This window comes from Chenopodium album, chromosome 9 (assembly GCF_948465745.1).
Source record: "Chenopodium album chromosome 9, dcCheAlbu1.1, whole genome shotgun sequence".
NCBI lineage: Eukaryota > Viridiplantae > Streptophyta > Magnoliopsida > Caryophyllales > Amaranthaceae > Chenopodium > Chenopodium album.
Window position 1 is genome coordinate 54,183,950 of NC_137842.1, and position 9,967 is coordinate 54,193,916.

A 9,967-nucleotide genomic window follows, 5' to 3' on the forward strand; every position below is an offset into this window, starting at 1 on the left:
TTTGTTTTATAAAGAACATATAGCTTTTTCATAAAGAACATCACATATAGCTGTATTATAATAAACATATAGTTGTTTTATAAAGAACATATACCTATTTTGTAAAAAAAACATCCAACTTCATGTTCTTTATATATATCTAAAGAACATCCGTAATATTAATTAAAAACATGATAATTAGAGGTGATCAACTTCAGCCCGACCCGGCCCGACTTGATCCAACCCAAAAATAGGGCGGGTTTAGACAAGCCTAAAAATGCATTTTTAGTTAAAAAATCCAAACTCGGCCCGAAAAAAAGCCGAAAAGCCCACTACATTTTCCGGGTTTTTTGGACACGAGATATTATGTTATGGCCCAGCCCCACCCGAATTTTTTTATCACCTTTAATGATAATATAATGTAATGAACATTATTTTTATTCAACCACCATAATCTAAAGACAAAATTCAAAGAACATTTCAAAATAAACAATTAACATATGTCACAAATAAAAGTATGTACATTATTCTGACAATCAAAGAACATGAAGATAAAGTACATTATTTAACTGCACGTTATGTTCTTTACAATTTTATAACATGTTCTTTGAACTTTAACGGAATGTTCTTTACATTTTTATACAATGTTCTTTACAATTCTATAATATGTTCTTTCACTTAAACTAAATGTTCTTTATATTTCTATGCAATGTTCTTTCCGCTTTTTTTTTGGAAGAGATGTATGTACCATGTGGATCGTGCATCCGCTTGCCCGAACCATGCATTGGAAAATATACACTACTACAAAATTGGCCAAAGAGACCCGTTGAAAAAGGCCAAAGCGACTGCTTTAGAGGCGGTCTCTAGCTCAGTGGTCTCTTTGGCTAAGAGACCGCTTGTAAAGAGGTGGTCTTAAGTTGCTATACCGGAGACCAATTATCTAAGAAAAACGGTCTCTTTGGGTGGTTGATATTTTGAAATTGTAGAAGCATAAGAGACCGTTTTTGTCAGAAAAGTGGTCTCTTGTTTACCAAACTAAGACCGCTTTTGTTATTTAGGCGGTCTCTCATTTTGAAATAACTAAGACCACTTTCATAGTTAGGCGGTCTCTCTTTTTTAAAAAAGAATTTACAACGTATGTGTATAGACCATGTATGTATGATAACCGGTCTCAAAATGGGTAATTTTTTTTTTTAAAATTTTTTTTTCTTTCGAATAATCAAATTTTTAAATCCTAGCTGCTGCATTAAATTTTTGCGCCAAATTTTTTTTTTTATAATCCAACCTGTAGATATATCACCAAAAATAATCCTGTATATATATCCTGCTCAATATTATTAAATTGCACCAAAAATAATCCTTGAACCTACTAATATATTATATACAAATAGCATTCAAAAAAATATATATATATAATATATACAAATAAATGTGTACTCCAAAATAGAAGGCATATATATATGCATCAAACTATATATATATCCAACACAGTACTAATATATGTACACAGTAATAGCTAATTGCCAATGTATCAAAATACAAAATGTAGAGATTTTTCAAGTATCAAGACTAACAGTAATCATGCTGTAATCACCAATCACTAAGGTTCTTCCGGCTCCTCATGATCAAGAACATATTGAATCCATAAGTCTTTAATCTCGTCAATATCTTCTGAAGAATATGTGCAAGGATCTTTGGGAAAGATCTACAACATATGCCATTACTAAATGAGTAAAGAAAGATATATAGTTACATAAAAGTTATGAAATAACAACAAATTAGATTAAATCCATTTACAATTGAGCTAAAGAGCTACTTTGCCTGCTTTCTTACTTAAATCCAGAATACAGAGCTATTAGCATATTATCAACAAACAAATTCTGTTTCCTTTCATCTGATTTAACTAGTTTTGCTGTTCTGCAAGCTAATAATATTGACTGTATATATAGTTCAACCATTTCACAGAAACACGCTCATAACCTTAGATAAATTTCACAGAAACACCAAGTTTAGGATTTAGAAAAGAAGAGTGATGTGGAGTTGAAATGGGATCTGGCAGGATGGCCTTCCTTTGGCAGAAAGTTCATATACACCTTTCAAGTTTAGTTAATTATTACTTTTCTATCTTTACTCCATCAATCTTCTTTTCTCGTTCCCAATACTTCTTTAACTGCCTTTACATTTATATATAATCATGCCAAACCCAGACGTGAAAATCTTAGATAGAATAGAGGGGGTATGATATAAGATGGCAGAAAAAGCAACATAACATACATCAAGAGGGGGGCACACAGAGGGGTTAACATATGCATGCATAAATAAAATACCAAGTTAAATGACATGTATGTTGAATATACCTGCTCAGAAATCCATAATACTCTGTTTTGTATAATGTCCAGCATATAGCGACATACAAAGTAACCACAGTGCTTTGTGTATGCAGATTGTAGAGGACACTGATACAAAAAAATAACCATTAACACAGTTTTGGATCTGATTTTACACTACTAGGTATGAAATATGCTAAAAATAATAATGACTTACACGTGGTTGCTTCCACCCTATTTTTGGATTCTTTTTTATTTTCTTGATATCTTTTCGATGTTTCATGCTGAATTTAACTATTCCCCTACAAAATCATTTCAAGATGGAACGGTTGCATTAATTTTTATTAGACAATAAGAAAAACACAAGAAGTTAACCAAGTGAATATTTTAGTAGTACATACTCATTGATGATTTTTTGTGCAAATGAGTTGATTTCGTTTTCTGCTCCAAGTGGATCTAACCAATACACCAACCCATTCCATGGACTAATCACCGCTAACGTCCAATGCAGACTAGACATATTGTACAATAAATACTTAGTAATGGGATTAATTAAAATTTGAGGATTTAACATAACTCAGATCTATAAAAATAAATAAAAAGAAACTACACTTACTTGTCATTATAAGGAGCAAAGAATAATTGATTAACATTTTTCCCCTCATTGGTTCCAAAAACATGGGCTAAGTAGTCAGATCGAACTTGCTCATCCGTTGTCGGTGTCAATGGTGAAAGAACATTACAGTCACATAACCCATACATTCCTGAGACACCTTCTTTTTGACAACGTTCTTTTAGGTGCCTTGTCCCATGAAAAGTCATATGAATATTAGTTAATGGCCCAAAAAAAACAATATTAAAGTTTGAACCTATATTATATGGAAACTTACTTCATGAAGACCTTCATTTGTGATTCTCCGACCTCCCTTTGGAAACACCAATCAAGCAAAACTTCAAAGTCAAGTGAAACATCCAACCCATTTTCGTTAAGAAACACGCTTTCCGGGATAGTTATGGAGATGGTATCACCCGTCTTTTGCATTCCCATAGCTTTTTTTTCTCATAACACGCATCCAAGTAGACGTTACCTTCTCACGATACTTGTCGGTAACAACATATGTACGAGTGGTTGATGCTTGGGAGGATGTTGATCGTGGGGACGGTGTGGTCATATTCAACTCTTTATCTAGTTGCTTGTCCGCCTTAATAATATGGTTTCACACAAAAATAACACGCATGTAAGCTTTAGAAGAAGAAATCTTGCACATGAATCTAAAAGGGAAGACAAAAACCACATAAGAATCTCGAGTCTCGAAGCTAAGAAGTAAGAAGGGACCAAGTTGTAAATCAACAAAAACGCAAATCTTTCAGATTATACAAACTCCAAAGCGGCAAAAACGCAACAAAAGTAAATTAACAACTAATCAGGAGCTTAAAATAAGAGAGTTTAGCTTGATTAAGATGAATCAGGAACTCGAGAGTTACTTTAAGGGTACATGACCAAATCTTTCAGATTATACAAATTTGCTGTGACATCTAAATTTTGGATGTTAATTTTAATCCAATCCACAAAAGTACAACGCCTGTTCTTATCAAACTAGAAAATAACTGACGGCTCAAATGATGGTCAGACAGACAATCATTAACATTTATCAGTACATTCTCACTGTGAACCAGAATCACAAGATATACTTTGTTCAGCATAGGCTGTAGCATATCGTTGCACTGTCGTTGAAGGACAGCTTTATATGTACAAAGATGCAACAGACTTGATTAAGTTCAATATATATCATTATATACCCTCAAGGGTTAAGATACACTAACCAGCTGAAAAAGAAATAAAGTTCAAGGGGTTCGTGTGAACTATCAACTTCAGATAATAATACTCTTCCCTCTACTCAAACTATTTGGGAAGGATATCAGTAAGTTATTATAAAGAAGAGCTAGCACTTGTTGGCTCACCTAAACTTCTATAATACTAAAAGGCAAATTAGAGACCTGTTGATCAGAAAAGCCCAGGTCAAATAGAAATTGAACAAGAAATCAACAAATAGGAATGAGAAACTCAAAGGTCGAATAAGACTCAACGACAAAAAACAGAGCAGCCAACCACTAACTTCCACATGTATCAGTCCATCTGAAGATTATTAAATTATTATCAGCGTCGAGGCTTTGACAGGCTAGGTCTTCTTCAGTTACTTTTCATGGGCATGATCAGATGGATGACTCAGTGCTGGAGCTACATTATGGGAGGTGTGTTGCTATCTTAAACTTATATTCTATACTTTAATTTTATTATTATATTTGAACTTGTTTTACTCTAGGCATAATGCATTCTAAATTTTATCTTTATAATTTTATTTGAACTTGTTTATATTCTTTTGGCCTAAGTAATTTTCTAGCTTTTCCTAGAAAGTTGCAAAACAAATCAAAAGCTATTAATTATTATTATAAGTAAGGAAAGAAGATATCCAATACAAAATGATGCTTTCTTTTTGCCTCTTTTACCTAAGCAAAAGCAAAATCTATAAATTATTATTAAAACTAAAAAAGAAAAAATGCAAAATGCAGGAGAAAAATGCAGAATGCAGGAGAAAAATGCAGGAGCAGAATGCAGAATGCAGGAGCATAATGCAGAATGCAGGAGCAGCAGGGAGCATTTCAAGGACTCTAGGGCATATTCTATGATAACTAGAATGCAGAATGCAGAAGCAGTAGCAACAGCATAGTAGAAACAACATAGTAGCAAAAGAATGTAGATTTGCTCCTTTACCTGTGGGGGGAGTATTAAATGATTTGGCCAAGCTGTGAAAGCCTTCTTAGCTTGACAAACAAAGATCAATTCATCGTTGGGACACGGCAAGGGAGTAGAAGGCATTAAATCTTTTGTAATGGTTACTCGACGATGACCATGGGGCAACGATATGGTATGATTACCAAGAACTTCCGTGTTGTTTTCTATGTAAACTTTTCCGTTAGCAACAATCTGTAGCTCTTTGTCGCTTCCCTCAATTGCCAAGAGGCAATCACTCCATCCCTGAAAACAAAAGGCTCAACCAAATATCAAACATGAAATCTCGCTTAAATGACCTTCGCATTATATGAGACTTGAAAACAAAGCCCATAATTCAGAAGGCTTTACCTCGGGAAATGTGTAGTTGTTGTTGGTATTCACAACTTGACTTTGATGTGGGGGAATTGGAGTATGCTCAACTGCATTCATATGGTTCACCTCAGGCCAAGGAACATGGTATGCCTCTGCCGCTGTCTCGAGGTTCTGAAGTTGAGGATGGACCACGATTGGGCTTTTTGTGTACTGAGGTTCTGAGTTTGTCGCAATTCTTTGCTCAGTATAGGCTTGTTTGTGAGATTTATCCACAGGTGAATCATGTCCAATGTGAAGCCCTTCAACGTCGTGCCTTTCCATACCTCCCATCAAGAGTTGTGTGAGAGGGACACCATTACCAAATAAGCTGTCTAAATGAGCAGCATCCAACCCATTTCCAGCTGCCCCTTGGCTACTAGAACCACTCATGTCACCAGAACCAAAATGGTTCCGAAAAGCACCAAGGAAACCACCCGAACCTGCTGCCTCCCCACCAAGCAGCCCACCTGAATTTGCAAGATCGCCACCAAAAACACCTTGCTGAGCACCACCAGCCATGAATGCTCCTAATTGCTCTTGGGTTAAGCATGACATCATGAAGGATATTATAAAGTTTTGCTGCTTGCTCATCGTTGCCATCCTTGAGTTCATCGCATTCATTCTAGCATGTAATTCGCTAGGTGCGGTTGGTTTGTTGTATCCAAAGTACTCCTTGTTAGTTATGCCTGATCCAACAGCCCTAACAGAACCTCCATGCTCTGGTTTGTTTAAAGCTCTTGACAAGATATCATCTCGACCTGTAGCAACTATTTCACCTTTTTGTACTTTGGCCTCCAATCTAATCTGTAAAACGAGGCCAAGATCATAAACGGTTAGTATCTATTTTTAGCCGTAAAGGAACTTATATTACATGCAGGTGGTTACCAAAACACCAAGAAATTGCATCAGATTGTTGCTAACTTACTATTGCATCATGGATTTCTTTATCAGCAGGATTGTCAACTGTCAGAACTCCATTCTTGACGTGAGAATGATCTTTAATCCAAGTCAAATGTCGACGCACGTTTGAGACATGTATTCCTTGCTTTTCAAGATCTTTCTCCTACATTGTGAAAATACAAAATCATAAATTAAACTACTTTGAAAAAGTTATATACCTAACATAAACATGCAATAATCACTAAAGCAGAAAAAGGTCAGCAATACAAAATTAAAGTTCTAAACAGATATTTCTGAACTTCTTATTGCAGCAGAAAATATCAGAGTAATCCCCTTCTCATGCAATTCCAGTTTATTTTCTTGTTCTGTAGGAGCTCATCTTATCAACTTTGTGTTTTAAAACTTTTACAGCCTTCTATAGCTACGAAAATTAGAAGTTGTTACATGGATTTTAATTTCTTTAAATTTTAGCAGTGAATATTGCTTATTAATTGCTTCTCTCAGTTTGGAAATTTAATCCAATTGAGGTATTTGCCTTCTTTTTCTTCTGCTAATTTTTCATTTTATCTTGGTTAAATGTTCGAGTTTCTTATGTGCCTTGATGAAACATGAACAAAACATAGATACTTTGTTCTGCTATCATGAATAGCTAAAGCCACTGGGAATCTGGGATGTCATGTGATGACTCAGCAGCCTTGGGCTATGTACACTAGGAAGAGGCGTAAACCAGCAGCAGCAGACCAACACAAGGCAACAGCAGCATTACACCAACAAGGGATAGAAGACAAAGCTACTTAAGGAAATTTCAGGGATCATGGGAAAGAGTCAACCATGACATTTTGGAGTAAGAAAAAGAAAAAGCAGAAAAGCAAAAGAACTAGAAGACAAACATCATTAGGGGGTTATTTCTAACCTGTTTTGTGTATATAGAGAAGGGGGGAGAATTGAGGGGCATGTCTTTTGATTTTTGAAATTGTGATAGTGAGATTGACAGCCTCAAGTTGTTAGGGATAGTGATTTTGGCTAGAGAGTGATAGGCTAAAGCTATCCAGAGATTATGTTTTGTAATTCTCCTTGTTAATGAAAAGTAATCTCTTGCTTGCTGCTATCTCGCGTGTGTGCTGTTAGTGTGAGTAAGGCAGTTCATAACAAATAGTAAGGCAGTTCATAACATGTCATTTAAAAAAATGGGGATGTATTCAATAAACCTCCACTTATTTATCATTTTGCATCAAATTGAAAGGTATTAATACAATAACACTTCCTTCTACAATGATTATGGAGGTTCTGAAGCAACCTAGCCTGAGAAAAGAAAGATGGGGGGGGGGGGGGGTGGGGGGGATGGCTGTTCAAAAGCATCTTCTTGTTGGGGTTTGGTGAGTCCGACTCACCGTGGAAACAACCCCGACCCGAGGAACCACTCGCAATAATTAAAATCATAAAGCATAAATAAATAATCACAAAGAAAAGATAACGAATCTTACCCTCGAAGCGAGCTTCGCCCAAAAACCGGGGCTCTTACTTGAAAGCTTCGAGCACCGCAAGCGCCGTGCCTCCAACGGTATCCATCCACAAAGGACGAACACGACTTTAAGGTCCGCTACCTTGGAGTTAGCAAGGTCCGACCAAAACCCGAGTGTTATTAGAGTTTAAGAGTTTTCCCAAAAATATGGAATGCTCTTTCTAACTCCCACTCAAGCAAAGAATTCTCAAGCCATGCCATGACTATTTATAAGGAAGTATGCCTTGTGAATTTCACTCATCTTTCAATGTGGGACTTTTCACAAAAAGATCCCACATGGAAAGATTGGTGAATTCAACCCTTAGTTAAATAAACAAAGGAACAAGTAACAAGTGTCACATGGTTAGGTGTGGACCACTTTCTCACTTGGTCCTTAAGGAATTTCACATGCAATGTGAACTAACCATGTGTCACCCAACCTTAAGCCCCAAGTTGGGTTCGGTTGGCCCATTTTATTTTGGCACGTGTCCATGACCCATCAACCCGGGTCCACGGCCATTGCCACATGTGTCGCCACTGTGGCGCGCCGCCACCATGGCGCTGCCACGTGGCACGCTGCCACTTGGTGGCTGCCACTAGGTGGCTGCCAATGTGGCGGCTGCCAACGTGGCTGCTGCCACTTGGCGGCTGCCAACATGGCGGCCACGTGTGTTGCCACATGGCGTTTTGCCATGTGTGCTGCCACGTGGCATGCTCCTATTGGGCATGCATTCCTAGCCTTTTGCGTGGCTAGGATTTTACTTGTTACTTGATGCATTTTCCCGTCTTGCCAAATCCTAAATTTTGGCTCGACATTTGAGATTCTCCGACGCTCGGTTTCGACGCTCCAAGCTCGAATTTCCGACGTCTAAATGTTTAACACTCGGGCGACGAATTAATTTCTTCCAAATTAATTTGTCGAGTTGGTTCGTATATTTTGCTTGGGTGTGACCCGAAGGGTTCAGTCAAGATTAATCTGTAATATTAATTATATTAATATTACTGATCGGAAGCGGCCTCCACCCAGGCATTCCGATCACTTGACCTTACTGAATATATTAGCTTTCTAATAATTCTGAACCCGCTATCAGAATAATACACTTGTTCGAAGGACACCATTCCTTTCAATCTCCCACTTGTCCTTCCGGACAAGTGTGCATTTAGTGTATAGCCCTTATCCTATGTCTCTTCATGTCTCTTCATGAACTACAGAGTAAGATTACTAGTCATCTCTGTTACGTCCAGAAGTGTTTCTCGAAATCCGAGTTCGACTGTCAATAAGCAGATGATTTCTAAAATCCATCTGAGCACGACCATGCATTTTTCACAGTCTCGCTCTTCGAGAGGCCTTGTAAACAACAAGACATGTTCCCTATTGTTAGTAGGGGGACATTTCCAGTCTTGTAATGTAGCTTCTCTTACTAAGAGGACTCACACGCCTGATATCTGTCTTTATAATCCCCAGTTACGGTAGACATTTGGCGGATACCAAAGCGGACCAGTACTCAAACAAGAGATCTCCCACTACTCATGGTCAAAGGAAAAGAGTTCCGATAGTAATAATGAGAAAATACTTATGACGATTTTTAAATCTCTTAAAGTATCCTCATAGGTCGATCCAGTATGGTTCTAAACCAATACCTGTGCAAATGATTTATATCCTCATAGCACAAGAAACGGTGCTACAAATCATACTACACACTAATCTCTGATGGTCATCAATCGTCCACAAAATATGACCTTGATTAGGGATAATTTTCGATTAAAATATTCAATGTTCACTTAATAGGTGTTTCTTTATCCAAGCCATTGACTTGATACCCTATTTTGAATATTTATTAAAATCGAATGGACTCATTATTTAATTCTAAACCACAATTAAATAGTTTTGTGGAATATTTAGAAATATTTTATTCCACTATGAAACTTCACAATGTTTCATCTTATGATAAATGGTTTTTCCCAAATGTTTTAAGAGTAGTACTCTTCATAAAACATTCATAAAAATCACACTCATATTTGATATGCTTGATTTCTTTCATGCAATTATGAATGTTATCGTTCACTTATTGCATAGGTTTAGTTATAATTACTTTGCAAACCTTAGCATCTTCA